The 18,968-nt window shown below is 37.3% G+C and overlaps 1 long non-coding RNA gene across 1 annotated transcript in view; it reads left to right on the forward strand.

The window, feature by feature from the left end:
- Positions 1–18,583, forward strand: part of LOC143664594 (uncharacterized) — a 45,401-nt gene extending 26,818 nt beyond the window's left edge. The window contains exon 3 of the long non-coding RNA XR_013166534.1: positions 18,222–18,583. This is a non-coding gene — a long non-coding RNA (uncharacterized LOC143664594). The remainder of the gene's footprint in view (positions 1–18,221) is intronic.
- Positions 18,584–18,968: the final 385 nt, after the last annotated feature.

Here is an 18,968-nt window from a genome sequence, read left to right on the forward strand (position 1 = left end):
GATCTTTCCATACCTCTCTTTAGGGTTGTTCGGGTGATGGCATTTCTAAATTCTTGACATTGGAAGCATCTGTCACTAATACGGGGGGTAGGGAAATGGAACTATCTGATGTTCTGGAGAGGCTGGGCTAGGTTTCAGGGCTTATCTGGACCAGGGATCCATCCGGAGATAAGTGCATGCAACCCTTGTGGAATCTTATATATTGCCCTAGGTGTTCTTTGGGATTGGCTGGAATGGTCCAGGCTGGGGGGTTGGCAGGTTATGATAAGTAGCAAGGTCTACCTGAAGCTTGTGTAAGAGCAACCTCCAGAGTAGCCTTTCAACTCTATTTGAACTCTCTCTGCCACTGATACTCTATTAGTTACACTTTTTTCCCTCCATTTGGTCAGGACAGAATTGTTGATCCCACGTGCCAGGTTGAATTCGTCCCTGGGAGTCATTTCCCACGTTGCCAGGGAAATTTTTGCCTCCAGATGTCATGTCCCACGTAGTGGGGAGGGCAATGATTTCAATTTCAGAGTTGGGTTTAGACAGACTGAGGCCACATGTAAGCAACAACAGAGGTCGTCCAGAAATAACTCTTAGGCATGCCTATAGGTAGTCTAAGTTTCTTCACTACCTACATAAGCTTCACAAGAGGAAGCCTCATGATCGAGGGCATGGCCTATTGATTTGGGTATTCCTAAAGTTTGACACAGTATCAGGGGATTCCCTGATGGTAAAGTTTAATAGTTCTGTATTCTTTCTCCCCTCCCTCAGGGGACTTTGCCAATACTTTTTGATTGTCTGCTTGATAAACTCTAGGATTTTTCCACGTATTACAATAATCTATACAGGATTGAAGGACCTCTTTTTTATTCTGTGCTTCCTGTGCTTCAATTGTTCAAATGAGCTATACAGATAGGTTGAATTAGATTATGTACTACAGAAAATTTCAGTTCCAGATGAAATAAACCTTTCTTCCATTGGTCTCAGAGAGTATGCGTGGTTCTAAAATATGGACACTGTCTTCCTTACCCCTATGTTCTGAATTACTTTAAACCCAGCCTGTTCAGCTTCATTCCTATCTCTAAATATCAGGTTATATATATAAAACAGCCTCTCAAAATCCAGAAATATTAATCACCACTCTGGACATAATGTGTTTGCTCTAAAAGCTTGCAATCTAGGCCCCTGTTTTCTTATAAGTATTTTCTAAAAGTGACCATACTTTTGTTTCTGGCTTATTTTGTCTCATCAAATGTCCTATATGTTCATTCAAATGGTTGCATGCCTCACGATTTTGCTCCTTTTTGTAGCAGCACAACCTTCGTTCATAAGTATACACCATTGTTCGCCATTCTACTTCTCTGTCAGTGCATCCTTCAGCCACCTGCATTCATCAGGCATCATGTAGAAGGCCCAAAGTCCACAGTCAGTATCAACATTCTCAATTTTAAATAATTTTATTGTTCCCAAGAGGAAGAAAACCAATACATACACCCTTGCCAAATAGGAAATCTAAACCTCCTCTTAATTCTTGTCCCTCACCCCATTATTTACCTCTGTTGTTGCTGTAGTGCTGATGGTTTCCTTTTGAACATGCTCATAGCATGCAATAGCAGTTTTCCCCCTGTACCCTGGACTTAAACACTTTTTATACAAGAATCATATCTTTGAAGTAATTCTTATAAGAACTAATTCATATTTCTAGTGTGAGTCAGTAGGACATATAGGTGTATACAACCCCTTTCAATCTTGCTCATCTTGAATATGGTAAAAATTACTTCTAGACCCACTAAAGAATCACCTTTGCTCCTATCTATTCCCTTACATTGGAGTTCAACCTCAATAGCTAGCGGTTCACCCATCTCTAGATTCTATGTATCTGTAAGTCCTCTATCTTCTGTATTATAAGCCTCTGATTATACCTTTATTCTAGTCATAAAAGTGGAATCATACAGTATCTATCCTTTGTGTCTGGCTAATTTCACTTAGCATTAGGCCTCAAGGCTTATCCATCTTGCCATGTGCTTCAGGATGTCATTTTGTCTAACTGCTGCATAATATCCCATCATATATATATACCACGTTTTGTTGTTCCACTCGTCTTTTGATGGACATTAGGTTTGTTTCCAACATTTGGCGATTGTGAATAATGCTGCTATGAACATTGGTGTGCAAATGTCTGTGTTGTTGCTTTCAGCTCTTCTGGGTATATACCAAGTAGTGCTATTGCTTGGTCATAGGGCAACTCGATATTTAGTTTCCTAAGGAACCGCTGAACAGTCTTCCATAGTGGCTGCCCCATTGAACGTTCCCACCAGCAGTGCATAAATGTCCCAGATTCTCCATATCCTCTCCAACGTTTATAGTTTCCTGTTTGTTTAATAGCAGCCATTCTTATAGGTGTGAGGTGGTATCTCATTGTAGTCTTGATCTGCATTTCCCTTATAGCCAATGAAAATGAGCATCTCTTCATGTGCTTTTGAGCCATCTATATTTGCTCTTCAGAAAAATGCCTACTCATATCTTTAGCCCATTTTATAATTGGGTTGCTTGTTCTTTGTGGTTGAGTTGTATGATTTCTTTGTATATACAGGAAACCAAACCTTTGTCTGATATGCGATTTCCAAATATTTTCTCCCTTTGAGTTAGTGCCTCTTCACCTTTTTTGACAAAATCTTTTTTTTTTCTTAAGCAAAAAGGAATTTATTGGCTTATGTTTTTGAGGCTAGGAGAGGTCCAAAATCAAGGTGTTGCAATGTGATAGTTTATCCCTGAAGACTGTGACATTCTGGGGCTGGCTACTGGTTGACAAAGTCTTTTGAGGTGCAGAAGCATCTGATTTTGAGGAGTTCCCATTTCTCTATTTTTTCTTTTGTTGCTTGTGCTTTGTGTGTAAAGTTTAGGAAGCTCTCTCCTATTACTAGTCTTGGCGAAGTTTCCCTACATTTTCCTCTAGAAGCTTTTTGGTGCTAGTTCTTATATTTAGGTGTTTGATCCACTTTGAGTTAACTTTTGTGTAAGGTGTAGATAGGAGTCTTCTTTCATTCTCTTAGCTATTGATATCCGGTTCTTCCATGCCCAATTATTGAAAAGACTATTTTGTCCCAGTTCAGAGGATTTGGTGACCTTGTCAAAAATCAGTTGACCATAGATTTGATGATCTATTTCTGCATTCTTAATTCCATTGGTCAATGCTTCTGTCTTTGTGCCAGTACTGTGCTGTTGTGACCACTGTAGCTTTATAATAGGTTTTTTTTTAAACATTTGTTCCCCCTATTATTTATTTATTTTTAATTTTGAAAAAATATAACAAACACAAACATTCTTAACATGTGATCATTCCATTCTACATATATAATCAGTAATTCGCAATATCACCACATAGTTGCATATTCATCATCATGATTTCTTAGAACATTTGCATGAATTCAGAAAAAGAAATAAAAAGAAAACAAAAAAATTCATATACACCATACCCCCCACTCCTCCCTTTCATTGATCACTAGCGTTTCAATCTACTAAATTTATTTTTAACATTTGTTGCCCCTATTATTTATTTATTTTTAATCCATATGTTTTACTCATCTGTCTATAAGGTAGATAAAAGAAGCATCAGACACACAAGGTTTTCACAACACACAGTCACATTGCAAAAGCTGTATCATTACACAATCATCTCCAAGAAACATGGCTACTGGAACACAGCTCTATATTTTCAGGCAGTTCCCTCCAGCCTCTCTGTTATGCCTTAACTAAAAAGGTTATATCTATTTAATGCTTAAGAATAACCTCCAGGATAACCTCTTGACTCTGTTTGAAATCTCTCAGCCATTGACACTTTATTTTATCTCATTTCTCTCCTCCCCCATTTGGTTGAGAATGTTTTCTCAATCCCTTGGTGCTGAGTCCCATCTCATTGTAGGATGATCCACACCCCTAGGAGTCATGTCCCATATAGAGAGGGGGAGGGCAATGAGTTTGCTTGTCATGTTGACTGAGAGAGAGAGAGGTCACATCTGAGCAACAAAAGAGGTTCTCTTAGGGTGACTCTTAGGTCTAATTTAAGTAGGCTTAGCCTATCCTTTGTAGGGTTAAGTTTCATATGAACAAACCCCAAGATTGTAGACTCAGCTTATTGCTTTTGTGGTCCCCACTGCTTGTGAGAATATCAAGAATTCTCCACTGGGGAAGTTGAATTTCCCCCCTTTCTCATCATTCCCCCAAGGGGACTTTGCAAATACTTTTTAATCAGTGTTCAAATTCTTCTGGGATTATAATAGGTTTTAAAGTCAGGGAATGTTTATCCTCCCACTTCATTCTTCTCTTTTGGATGCTTTTAGCTATTTAGGGTCTCTTTCCCTTCCAGGTGAATTTGGTAGTTAGCTTTTCCAAATCTTCAAAGCAAGTTGCTAGAATTTTGATTGATACTGTGTTGAATCTGTAGATCAATTTCGGGTAAATTGATATCTTAACCATATGTAGCCTTCCTATCCATGAACGGCGAATATCTTTCCACCTATTTAGATTGCCTTTAATTTCTTTTAGCAATGTTATGTAGTTTTCTGTGTAGAAGTCCTTTATGTCCCTAGTTAAGTTCATTCCTAAATATTTGATTCTTTTAGTTGCTATTTTGAATGGAATTTTTCCCTTGACTGACTCTTCAGCTAGGTCATTGCTTGTGTATAGAAATGTTACTGATTTTTGCACATTAATTTTATATCCTGTCACCTTGCTGAATTTGCTTATTAGCTCAAGTAACTTTGCTGTAGATTTCTCAGAATCTTCCAAGTATAGTATCATATCATCTGCAAATAATGAGTTTTATATCTTCCTTTCCAGTTTGGATGCCTTTTATTTCTTTGTCCTGCTTGATTGCTCTAGCTAGAACTTCTAGCACAGTGTTGAATAAAAGTGGTGACAGTGGGCATCCTTATCTTGTACCTGATCTTAGGGGGAAAGCGTTCAGTCTCTCTCCATTGAGTACAATGGTGGCTATTGGTTTTTCATATATTCCCTTTATCGTATTGAGGTAGTTACCTTTGATCTCCTATCTTTTGGAGTGTTTTTATCAGAAAAGAATGTTGAATTTTGTTGAATGTTTTTTTAGCATCAATCGAGATAATCATATGATTTTTCCCTTTCAATTTGTTAATGTGCTGTATTACATTAATTTATTTTCTTGTGTTGAACCATCCTTGCATTCCTGGTATAAACCCCACTTGGTCATGGTGTATAATTCTTTTAATGTGCTGTTGAATTTGATTTGCTAATATTTTATTGAGAATTTTTGCATCTATATTCATTAGGGAGATTGGCCTGTAGTTTTCCTTTCTTATAGCATCTTTACTCAGTTTTGGTATTAAAATGATATTAGCTTCATAAAACAAGTTAGGTAGAGATTTTCCTCAATATTTTGGAAAAGCTTGAGCAAGATTGGTGTTAGTTCCTTTTGGAATGTTTGATAAAATTCCCCTTTGAAGCCATCTCGCCCTGGGCTTTTCTTTGTAGGAAGATTTTTGATGACTGATTGAATCTCTTTACTTGTGATTGGTTTGTTGAGGTCTTCTATTTCTTCCTGAGTCAGTGTAGCTTGTTTGTGCATCTCCAGAAATCTGTCCATTTCATCTAAGTTGCTAGTTTGTTGGCATATAGTTGTTCATGGTATCCTGTTATGATTTCTTTTATTTCTTCAGGGTCTGTGGTAATGCACTCCTTCTCATTTCTAATTTTATTTGCATCTTCTCTCTTTTTTCTTTGTCAGTCTTGCTAGTGGCCCATCAATTTTATTGATTTTCTCAAAAAATGAACTTTTGGTTTTATTGATTCATTCTATTGTTCTTTTGTTCTCCCATTCATTTACCTCTGTTTTAATCTTTGTTATTTCTCTTCTTCTATTTGCTTTGGGGTTAGTTTGCTGTACTTTCTCAAGTTCCTCCAGGTTTGCTATTAAGCTCTCAACTTTTGCTCTATCTTGTTTTTTAATATAAGCATTTAGGGCAACAAATTTCCCTCTCAGCACAGCCTTTGATGCATCCCATAAGTTCTGATAAATTGTATTCTCATTTCATTTATCTCCAGATAGATACTGATTTCTTTAGCAATTTCTTCTTTAACCCATTGGTTGTTTAGGAGTGTGTTATTTAATCTCCATATATTTGTGAATGTTCTCATTCTTTGGTGGTTATTGAGATACAGCTTCATCCCATTGTAATCAGAGAAAGTACTTTGAATAATTTCAATAGTTTTCTATTTATAAAGACCTGTTTTGTGCCCCAGTATATGATCTATCCTGGTGAATGTTCCATGAGCACTAGAGAAGAATGTATAACCTTGTGCTTTTGGGTGCAATGACATGTATAGGTCTGTTCATTTATCAAGTTTTTTAACTTCTTGATTTCCTTGTTGATTTTCTGTCTGGTTGTTCTATCTATAGAGAAGAGTGGTGTATTAAAGTCTCTTACTATTGTTGTTGAAACCTCTGTATCTCCCTTCAGTTTTGCCAATGTCTGTCTCATGTACTTTGGAGCTCCTCAATTGGGAGCATAAACATTTATGATTGTTATATCATCTTGGTGAATTGACCCTTTAGTTAGTATATGGTGTCCTTCTTTGTCTCTTATAATGACTTTACATTTAAAGTCTATTTTGCCTAATGTTAGTATAGCTACTCCTGCTTTCTTTCAGTTACAACTTTCATGGGAAATCATTTCCCATCCTTTCACTTTCAACCTATTTGCATCCTTGTGTCTAAGATGAGTCTCTTGTAAGCATCATATACCTGGATTATGTTTCTTAATGCATCCTGCCAATCTGTATCTTTTAATTGGTAATTTTAGTCCATTAACATTCAAAGTTATTACCTAAAAGGTGTTTCTTGATTCCACCATCTTGTCTTTTTAATTTTATTTGTCAGATCTATCTATTCTTTTCCCTCTTTCTCTTTGTATTCTTTACATTACCCTTAGTGGTACTCTTCAAGTCTGTGCCCTCCTCCAGACCTCCCTCTCCTGTCTTTTTTTTTCAGCTGGCAGAACTCTTTTTAATATTTCTTGTAGGGATGGTCTCTTGTTGACAAATTCTTTCAGGATTCTTTGTCTTTAAAACTTTAATCTCTCCCTCAATTCTTTTTCCTCCCTCAATTTTGAAGGACAATTTGGCTGGGTACAGAATTCTTGGCTGGAAATGTTTCTCTTTCAGGATCTTAAATATATTATTCCACTGCCTTTTTGCCTCCAGGGTGCTAGTTGAGTAGTCTGAACTCAGTCTTATTTGATTTCCATTGTTTGTAGTGGATTGTTTTTCTCTTGCTGCTTTCAGGATTTTCTGCTTCTTTTCAACATTTAACAGACTGATTAGTATGTGCCTTGGGAAAGGCTTATTTGGATTTATTCTGTTTGGAGTTCTTTGGGGTTCTTTGACTTGTATATTTATGTCCTTTATGAAGGTTGAGAAGTTTTCCTTCATTATATCCTTAACTACTCTTCCTAGCCCTTTACCCCTCTCTTCTCCTTCTGGGATACCAATGATTCTTAAATTTGTGTGCTTTGTTTTGTCTATTATTTCCCTGAGTTCCCATTCAATTTTTTCCATCTTTTTTGTCATTTGCTGTTTTGAGTGTTTGAAGTCAATTATCTTGTCCTCTATATTATTTATTCTTTCTTCTGTCTCTTAAAATCTGGTGTTGTGTGCCTCTAGTATGTTTTTTTATTTGGTCAACAGAGTCTTTACTCTCTGTTATATCCACTGTTTTTCTGTTTATTCTTTCAAATTCCTCTTTTTGCTCTTCTACTGTCTTCTTGATCTCCTTTATGTCATTTGCTATCCCACTTTATTTTATTAAGTAGAGTTGTATGAACATCTCTGATTAGTTGTCCTCTGGTGTTTTAATTTAGTCATTAGGCAAGGCTATATTTGCCTGCATTGTGATATGCTTAGTGATCTTCTGTCTTCATGGCATGTAAATATCTTGATTGGTTTACTTTGGGAGTTGATTTCTTTCAGTAGTCTAAGGCCTTGTGTTTGAGGGATGGTTGTACATCAGGGAGCAGGGCACAGGGTGGAGCACGTGGTACTGTGATTTGTTTCAGGGTAGGTATAGGTGCAGGTTGGGATGGTACTCTGATGCTTGTGAAAGTGGACGCCCAGTGGCCAGGGAGAATATAGGTGTGCGGGTGCACTGGTCTGGGGAGCATAACCCTGGTGTGCATTGGTCTAAGTCCCAGGGCCCTTTGTGCACATGTATAAAGCCATGGCAGCAGGTCAGCATTTACCTTTATGGATTGGGAGCAGATGTGACCTGGCTGTGCAGGTCAGCACTTTCTCAGGGCTGGGAAATGTGGCTGAGGGCCATGCGCATACGCGGTTCTAGGGCTATGTAAAATGTGGTTCCCAGAGCTGAATGACATGATTGGGGGCCCGTGTCCATGCGTGGTCCTGGGAGTGCCGAAAATGGATCTGCAGAGCTCAGGGAGGGCGAGGCAAGGCTGAATGACACAATGGGGGGGGCAGGGGTAGCCTGGGTATAGAGGTTAGTGTCCACAGTGTTTATGTACTGGCAACAGCCTGCAGGGAACAGGGAGGGGAAGGTAGTGCTCCAAAGGGGTGCAAGACAGGTGGGTTGGGCTGCCCTTGGGGTGGGGGTGTGGAGCAGATATGTGCACTGGGCACTGGTGGGATGGGGGTGCCTGGAGCATGGAGAATGGGAGCAGGTGGTGGGGTTTGGGTACACTCCCGAATCGCCACCTCAGTTGCCCTCCTGTCCCTTCTCTAACTTTTCCCTGTAGCAGGGCTAGTCTACTTGGCCATCTTCCTGGAAGTCCTTGTGGGTACTCTTATTAGCCACAGGATTAGTCAACATATTTTTCAGAGAGAATGGAGGATATTGGTTAAACTAGCAAGGCAAAGTAAGTAAAGGCCAGCTAATAGAGCTTTGGCTGTATATTAAATTTCCTTGGAATGGAGGGACATGAGTTTTCAGAATGGAAAGCCCCACCAAACATTCAACAAAATGAAATTAGGGTCCATTCCAAAGGTTCATGGTGGACTCTCTCTTTACTGTGTAAAGAGAAAATCTTAAACGAATCCAAAGAGAAAGAATTATTCACATGCAAACGGAGTCACAATTGCATCAGATTTCTCCATAGGTTCAAAATTCTGATGGAAAGTTATTTTCACTCGAGATCTTTATGAACAGCCAAACTATCATTCAAGTGCGGGGGAAACCCAGCCACAAGGTCTCCCAAGCAATCTTTCTTATGAAGGAAATGAAAAATGTACAAGAGAGTACAATACAAAAGTAGACAGAGGACCCAACCCAGAAGTATGGCACTGTATCAGTCAGCCAAGACTGGAGAAGGATGATATGGGGAAGCAAGAGAGAGGTTTCCGTGAAAACGAATAAACAAACTCACAAACAGAATTGATTATTTGATGTCTTTGAACATTTAGATATCTTGATAGGTATTTGACAGATCTGTAGGAGCCTTGGGGAAAAAAAGGAGAAATAAATATCGCGAAAAGTAAGCAATGAAAAAAAATAGCAAAAATAATCTCTTCCCCCAAAAAAACCAAATGTAAAAAAACCCAGGAAAAATAAGCAATGACAAAAAACTGAGACTTAATTAACTAGAAAAAAAAAGACAAAGGAAAACAAGAGCGGGGTGGTGCAGTGGTGGCTTGGTGGCAGAATTCTCGCCTGCCATGCCAGAGACCCAGGTTCAATTCCCAGAGCCTGTCCATGTTTAAAAGCTGTCCAGAAGTAAAAATATCCATAGCATGTTTCTTGGTTGAAAAGAGAACAATATTTTATAGTTATAGTAATGCAGACTCTGACTATTGTATAACTAGAATATAAGCTTTATGGGAACTCAACCCTATGTTCACTGCTATATCTCAGCATCTAGAATAGTGCCTGACACATTGGAAAATTCGAAGTGATCTACTTTTTGTTTAATGATAGTAATTAAGCACAAAATTTTCAATAAAATATAATACAGATTTTTGAAAAAGATTTTTAAAAAATTTTTATTCATAAGCAACATACAAGCACATACATTCTTAACATACATACATTCCATACATGATGTATAATTAATGGCTCACAATGTCATCATATAGTTATATATCCATCACCATGATCACCCTTTAGAACATTTGCAGCACTCCAGAAAAAAGAAATAAAATGAAAAAAGAAAAACTCATGCATACCATAGCCCTTACCCCTCCCTCTCACTGATCATTAGTATTTCCAACTACCCAATATATATATACATTTTTCATATACATTTTATTTTATTTTAATTCATTTATTTTTTATTATGATACATAACCACATATACATTCTTATTGTATGATCATTCCGTTCTTGTTATATAATCAATAATTCACACTACCATCACATAGTTGTATATTCATCATCATGATCATTTCTTAGAACATCTGCATCAATTCAGAAAAAGCACTAAAAAGAAAACAGAAAAACATTCATACATACCATACCCCTTACCCCTCCCCTTCACCGATCACCAGCATGAGAATGATTTTTAATATGAGATGAATTCCTGGAGACATAGAGAAAACTAACTAGTGGGAAGTGCCTGCTATTCTCCCAGGCATTTCATCTCTATGAGAACATGACTTCATGCATATTAATTTTCTATTATAGTGTCCCAGTCCCAGATATTCACAATTGGGCCACATGTATTTCTGCTGCTTCTGTTTAATAGGCATTGGATGTGAAGGCAATGTCACTCATCAGGATTGTTGTAAATGTCCCAGTGTAAATATCTTGCTCTAAGGGTGTACTCGTTCATGGGGTAGAGCCTACTTTAACACATTTCTTAGGGTTTTTGGTCTCCCAATCTACATAACATGGTACCATAAATGTCTGTTTTCATACAAATGTAGATCTCTGATAGTTAAAACAAAGAAGACAATTTTTTAACCTTTTCGTTTTCATTGCCAATGTAATATATGAAAGTTATGGAAATTTTGGAAAATACAAAGAAAAATATTCCTCCCAAATAAACAGATATGACACTGCTAACATTTTCTTTTTTTTCTAAATTGCATTATTTTTTCTTTTTGAGTGGAATGATAGTCTCTGACCCAAAAGAAGATTTTTGAAGACAAGAGGTTAAATTAGAGACAGCCACCATTTTATTTCTTTCTCATGAGAAAGGGCACCCACCAGATCTGCACAGTAACGAAGATTATATAGGCCCCCTGATGCAGTTGCCTGCTCACCCATCTCTCATTGGCTAGGAGTTGTGGGCTCATACAGTCTTGAGCAGGAAAGCTAATCCAATTAGAAAGAGACACTACCCTGCCTTAGAAATGTCCGAAGTTATGGTTACAGCTCCCTTGTGGACATGGAGTCAGGGAAATGGACCATTGTAGAGGAATGTGTATCTTAGCTTGTGCTTATCAGGACTTAAACAAGGAACCAGGATGTGGGAGGTTGGGCAAGCACATCTGAGCCATTTTGTTTCCTGAGAAGAGGCCATTTTCCCTATTTCCCTCATTTTAAACATTGAGATCTTTCTACTGTAGGTATAATTTTGCATCTATCTTATTAATCATAGGAAATAAGCATTTCTCTACTCATTAAAAATAACCCTTGAGACTATATAAAAGATGGTTTCAAAATTGTTCTATATAGGGGAGAAGTTTAGCTTGTAAACAAATATCTTTTTTAAAAAGTGTAGGAGGTTCAATATTTCTCTGAGAAGCCCTCTCACAGGGCATTTCCTTAGAGTGTTGGCCTTTGGGAAGCTCTTGTGGTATAGTGGGTTGCTGCTTACAACCTAGGGCTCTGCATTCAGTCACCCCGGATTCTGGTACCAGTATGCGACTTGCTAGCTGGCCACTTTAGAATTTTTGTTTACTAGTAATCACCTCCCTCATCTGTAAAATGGGGATAATCATATCTCCTCCATAGGGTCATTAAGATTAACCCTATGATACTATATATTGAAAACCTTGAAAAATCCACAGCAAAACTACTAGAGCTAATAAATGAGTACAGCAAAGTGGCAGGTTACAAGATCAACACTCAAAAATCTGTAGTGTTTCTATACACTAGTAATGAATAATCTGAGGGGAAAATCAAGAAACGAATTCCATTTATAATTGCAACCAAAAGAATAAAATATTTAGGAATAAATTTAACTAAAGAGACAAAAGACCTATACAAAGAAAACTATAAGAAATTGTTGAAAGAAATCACAGAAGAGCTAAATAGATGGAAGGACATACTGTGTTCATGGATTGGAAGACTAAATATAGTTAAGATGTCAATTCTACCTAAATTGATTTACAGATTCAATGCAATACCAATTAAAATCCCAACAACTTACTTTTCAGAAGCAGAAAAACCAATAACCAAATTTATCTGGAAGGACAGGGTGCCCTGAATAGCTAAAAGTAACCTGAGAGAAAAAAAATGAAGTTGGAAGTCTCACACTACCTGACTTTAAGGCATATTATGAAGCTACAGTGGACAAAACAGCATGGTACTGGCATAAAGATAGATATATTGACCAATGGAATCAAATAGAGTGTTCAGATATAGACCCTCTCATCTATGGACAATTGATCTTTGATAAGGCAGTCAAGCCAACTCACCTGGGACAGAGCAGTCTCTTCAATAAATGGTGCCTAGAGAATTGAATATCCATATGCAAAGGAATGAAAGAGTATCCATATCTCACACTCTATACAAAAGTTAACTCAAAATGGATCACAGACTTAAACATTAGATCTAAGACCATAAAACTGTTAGAAGAAAATGTAGAGAAATATCTTATAAATCTTATTCTTGGAGGTGGTTTTATAGAACTTACACCCAAAGCAAGAGCATTGAAGAAAGAAAGAAAGAAAGAAATGGGAACTCCTCAAAATTAAACACTTTTGAGCATCAAAGAACTTCATCAAGAAAGTAAAAAGACAGCCTACACAATGGGAGACAATATTTGGAAATGACATATCAGATAAAGATCTAGTATCCTGAATTTATAAAGAGATTGTTCAACTCAATAACAAAAAGACAGCCAATCCAATTACAAAATGGGTAAAAGACTTGAACAGACACTTCTCAGAAGAGGAAATACAAATGGCCAAAAGGCACATGAACAGATGCTCAATGTCCCTGGCCATTAGAGAAATGCAAATCAAAACCACAATGAGATATTATCTCACACCCACCAGAATAGCCATTGTCAATAAAACAGAAAATGACAAGAGCTGGAGAGGATGTGGAGAAAGAGGCACACTTATCCACTGTTGGTGGGAATGTCAAATGGTACAACCACTGTAGGAGGCAGTTTGGCAGTTCCTGAAAAAGCTAAATATAGAATTGCCATATGACCCGGCAATACCATTGCTAGGTATCTACTCGGAGGACATGAGGGCAAGGACACAAACGGACATTTGCACACCAATGTTTATAGCAGCATTATTTACAATTGCAAAGAAATGGAAACAGCCAAAATGTCCATCAACAGATGAGTGGCTAAACAAGCTGTGGTATATACACATATGATGGAATATTATGCAGCTGTAAGACCAAATAAAGTTATGAAGTACAACATGGATGAACCTTGAGGACATTATGCTGAGTGAGATTAGCCAAAAACAAAAGGACAAATACTGTATGATCTCACTGATATGAACTGACATTAGTGAAGAAACTTGGAATATTTCGTTGGTAACAGAGACCATCAGGAGATAGAAATAGGGTAAGATATTGGGTAATTGGAGCTGAAGGGATACAGATTGTGCAACAGGACTGAATATAAAAACAGAAATGGACAGCACAATAATACCTAACTGTAATACAATTATGTTGAAACACTGAATGAAGCTGCATGTGAGAATGATAAGAGGGAGGTGGGCTGGGGCATAAATGAAATCACAGAGAAAGATAGACCATAAAGATTGAGATGGTATAATCTGGGAATGCCTAGAGTATATAATGATAGTGACTAAATGTACAAATTTTAAAAATGTTTTTGCATGAGGAAGAACAAAGGAATGTCATTACTGCAGGGTGCTGAAAATAGATGGTAATTAATATTTTAAAATTTCAACTTATGTGTAAGACTGAAGCAAAGAATGTTTATTTGGTACAAAATTTATATTTTGACTAGTGCATTTCCTAATATAACTTATGTTGTAAAGAAGGATTTTATAAAGCTTAACAGTAGCTAATTTTTCTTGCTTAATTTAGCTATTTACATATATTTTAGCTTCTGAATGATAGAAATATCCAGAAATATCCACAAATATCCATTTGTGTCATTTTATATTCACTGCTATGCATTTGGTGTGAGTTAAGAATTGTAAAGAAAAGAGTTATGGGCCCCATCAGGCTAAGGAAAACAACCCGGGACTTCCCAGGGGCGGTTATCTGCTGCCTTTGTTATGCAAGGTTATCTGCTGCCTTGGTTATGCAAGGTTGTAACTGCTGGAGGAAGTTTATCTAAGAATGCAACTGAGAAAGTTGAGTAAGGGAGTTTTGCACAACGAGACAGCTGCTTCTTGCATGAAGCAGCTCCCATGACTCATGCGCGAAAAATGTTTGTTATCTGCTTCTTGCAAAATGTTTATCTGCTTCTTGCAAAATGTTTGTTACCCATGCTCGACCCTCACCCCCCTCCTCCTACCCCATAAAAGCTTCCCCAAACCCAGGCTCGGGGCTCTCTGTTCCTGCGTGTTCAGTGAGCCCCACGCATGTGTGGTAAATAAACCCCTTGCGTGTTGCATGACAGAATGTCTCTTGGAGTCTTCCTTTGCATGGCAAAACTCTCGAATTCTCGAATTCTTACAATGTAGATAGCTTGGTTGAACATCATAAGTACATGGAACCTTGAGTAGTACATGAGATTTTGTTGGTTTGTCCAGAGTGATGCCCCAATAAATCCCAGAGTGATTTGAAGAGTGAATAAAAATGTATTTGCAAAGTCTCCTTTGGGGAATGATGAGAACAGGGGAAAATTCAGCCTCCCCAAGTTGAGTTCTTGATATTCTCACAAGCAATGTGGACAACCAAAGCTATAGTCTGAGCCCCTAGTCTTGGGGTTTATTCAAATGAAACTTAACCCCACAAAGGATAGATCAAGCCTACTTAAAATTAGGCCTAAGAGTCACCCCCAAGAGAATCTGTTTTGTTGCTCAGATGTGGCCTCTCTCTCCAGCCAACACAAGCAAACTCACCACCCTCCCCCTGTCTATATGGGACATGACTCCCAGGATGTGGACCTTCCTGGCAATGTGGGACAGAAATCCTAGATAGAGCTGAGACTCAGTATCAAGGGGTTGAGAAAAACCCTAGAATGAGCTGAGACTCAGCATCAAGGGACTGAGAAAACCTTCTGGACCAAAAGGGGGAAGAGTGAAATGAGACAAAGTATCAATGGCTGAGAGATTCCAAATAGAGTGGAGAGGTTATCCTAGAGGTTATTCTTATGCATTAAGTAGATATCACCTTGTTATTCAAGATGTAATGGAGAGACTGGAGGGAACTGCCTGAAAATGTAGAGCTGTGTTCCAGTCGCCATGTTTCTTGAAGATGATTGTATAATGATACAGCTTTCACAATGTGACTGTGTAATTGTGAAAACCTTGTGTCTGATATTCCTTTTATCTACCTTGTCAACAGACGAGTAGAACATATGGAATAAAAACAAATAATGGGGGAACAAATGCTAAAATAAATTTAGATTGAAATGCTAGTGATCAATGAAAGGGAGGGGTAGGGGTTATGGTATGTATAATTTTTTTTTCTGTTTTCGTTTTATTTCTTTTTCTGAATTGATGCAAATGTTCTAAGAAATGATTATGATGATGAATATGCAACTATGTGATGATATTGTGAATTACTGATTATATATGTAGAACAGAATGATCATAAGTTAAGAATGTTTGCCTTTCTTTCTTGTCATATTTTTTAAATTAGAAATTAATAAAAAAAATTAAAAAAAAAAAGATTAACCCTGCTGTTGCCTGACAAAGACCACGGATTCTTCTGCTGGAAGTGTTCAATAACCAATTCCTGAGATACCGGGTTTCAAAGAGAGAAAGAGTTTATTACTACACGTGTAGCAGAACAGCCTTAAGAACCCAAAATCTGTCTCCCCAAGCAAAGGAGATTCAAGGCTTTATTTCAGATAGTAAATTCAAGGGAGAAGTTCAAAACAGAAAAGAAAACATTGTTAACATTAGTTAACATAAATTGAAAGGAAAGGAGGCAGAACTATTTATCTTTCAATGGTAGAGTTTAGTGGATGATTTACAAATGTATGAGACTGAGGCTGTTTTTCTTACCTTTAGGGCCTCCTAAGAAAATGACCAGATAAAGGGCTAATAGCTGTCACAGGCACCAGATAAAAGATAAGGCCTTTTATAATCCTTCTAGTTGTCCAAACAGCTTAATTACAATTCAGGACTTCCAGGTACTCTCCCTTGTTCATTCCCAAATCCCAAAAAGCAAAAGGAACATTTATATAATGATTCAGTAATTGAAATAATCCTTTAAATCCTGATTTCTCCGTTACAGTATGAATGTGCTTAAAAGGGGAAACTCTGGTTGTGTATATAGTCACTGTAGTAGTTTGAAGCTGTTATGTACCCTAGAAAAGACCTTGCTCCTATAATCCACTCCTGTGGGTGTAGACCTATGCGGGTAATGTAATTGAGAAGTCAGGATTTAAGGGATGATTTTGATTAGTAAACCATTACATAAAAATTCCTTTTTGCTTTCTGCAATGTTGGAGTACACAGGGCAATACCTGAGGTCTCTGAATTGTAGTCCAGCTGCCTTGATATCTGAAAGGATTTTGAGAGCTGATCATTCTCCTGTAGAGCAAAGGCCCCAATGTTAATGAAGTCGGCCATTGACTGCTTGTTCCGTTTGGTTTACACCTTTAGTACTGAACCGATAGCTCTGCCTGCCCTCCTTTGAATTTGAGTTCTCCTATTGAAATGATAACAACACTTGTCTCCTTTTCTGCTTTAAACTAAGCTATTTGAAACGACATCATCTCCCCTTGCTAAAATCCTTTAAAACCTTGAACCTCCAAACCTTGTGTCTGATGCTCCTTTTAGCTACTATATCAACAGAAGAGTAGAACATATGGAATAAAAATAAATAATGGGGAACAAATGTTAAAATAAATTCAGTTTGAAATGCTAGTGGTAAAGGAAAGTGAGGGGTCAAGGATATGGTGTGTATAATCTTTTTTTTTTCTCTGTTATCATTTTATTTCTTTTCCTGTTGTCTTTTTATTTCTTTTTCTAAATTGATACAAATGTTTTAAGAAATGATGAATATGCAGCTAAGTGATGATATTAAGAATTACTGATTGTATATGTAGAATGGAATGATATCTTAATGTTTTGTTTGCTAATTTTTTTTTAATTAATAAAAAAGTTAAAAACAAAACAAAACAACAAAAGAAAACCTTGAACCTCCTAAACTTGGGGAAACAGATTTGGGCCGTTAGGCTGTCTGCTCTCCTGCTACATATGTAGAAATAAACTAAACCCCAGCGTCTCAGGAATCGGTTATTGAGCATGTTGGGCAGAAGAATCCATGGCCTTTGTCCAGTAGCAGTAGTGTAACTGCGAAATCAGGATTAGGGATGATTTTGATTACTGAATCATTATATTCCTTTTTGCTTTCTGGTATATTGGAGTAGAAGAGGGAAATCCCTTAACTCTCTAAATTATAATCCAGCTACCTTGATTTCTGGTAATGATTGGATAGCCCTGTGATTGTAAAAACCTTGTGACTAACCTTCATTTGTACCCAGTTATCCAGTTTTTCAACTTTAGAGTCTTGTAATCACTAAAGACAGCCCCTAATGTTTATCAGCCCAGAACTAACTCATTCCAAATCTAAAGTTATCTTGATAACCGAGACTGGATCTAACCAAATTTGGCCCGCCTGACATGTGCAGTAGCTTAGACTTTAACCTACAAGTCACCTATACCATTTTCTTAGACATGTTCCATGAGTAAACATGTAAATCAATCTGCACATGTTCAATAATTAAATCACCCCAGATTTATTTCATCTGGAGCCACTGTGCTCATTATCCTAAACCCTGCCCATCTTTTTCTCTAATAAAACTATCAGAATTACTGCAGTTCAGGAGACAGATTTTGAGCTGCTGGGCCGTCTGCTCCCCTACTATGCGCCTAATAATAAATTCTTTCTCTCTTTGAAACCCCAGTGTCTCAGGAATTGGTTATTGAGCACCACAGCCTTTGACTGGTAACAGTGGGACTATTAATTCAATTGAGATGTGACCCACCTCAGATCCTCTTGTTGGAGTCCTTTATAAGAGAATACAACACATACAAAAGCTAAGAGAAGAAATACAGAGACGCACCCAGAGAAGCTGAGAGACAGAGCAGCCAGAAGCTGGAAGCAACAAAACCCAGGAGAGAAGACCAACAGACATCGCCATATGTCCTGCTATCTGATAGAGGGGCCCAAGCTCCTAGGTAACTGGTCTTCAGAGAAGGTATTGTCCTGTGGATGCCTTAATTTGGATATTTTAATGGCCCTAGAATTGTAAATGTGTAAACTAAAAAATCCCCATTGTTAAAAGCCAGTCCACAGGTTATTGTGGAAACAGATGAATAAGAAAATAAAAACAAAAAAATAAATAAATAATAGGGGGGCTAGGAAGATGGGATGTTTTGCATGTTCTTTTTTACTTTAATTAAAAAATTTGTTTTGGAGTAATGAAAATGTGCAAAAATTGATTGTGATGTGAATGCACAGTTATATGATGATATGTGAACCACTGATAGTACACTTTGGGTGATTATATGGCATGTGAATATGTAATATATCAATAGAATTGCACTTTTTAATTTTTAAAAAATTTTTTAAGGCAGTCAATTTATGGTATATTGCATTTGGTCAGCTTTAACAAACTGAAGAATAGCAGAATATGAATTTTAAAAAGTTC

The sequence above is a fragment of the Tamandua tetradactyla genome, chromosome 20, assembly GCF_023851605.1.
Source record: "Tamandua tetradactyla isolate mTamTet1 chromosome 20, mTamTet1.pri, whole genome shotgun sequence".
NCBI lineage: Eukaryota > Metazoa > Chordata > Mammalia > Pilosa > Myrmecophagidae > Tamandua > Tamandua tetradactyla.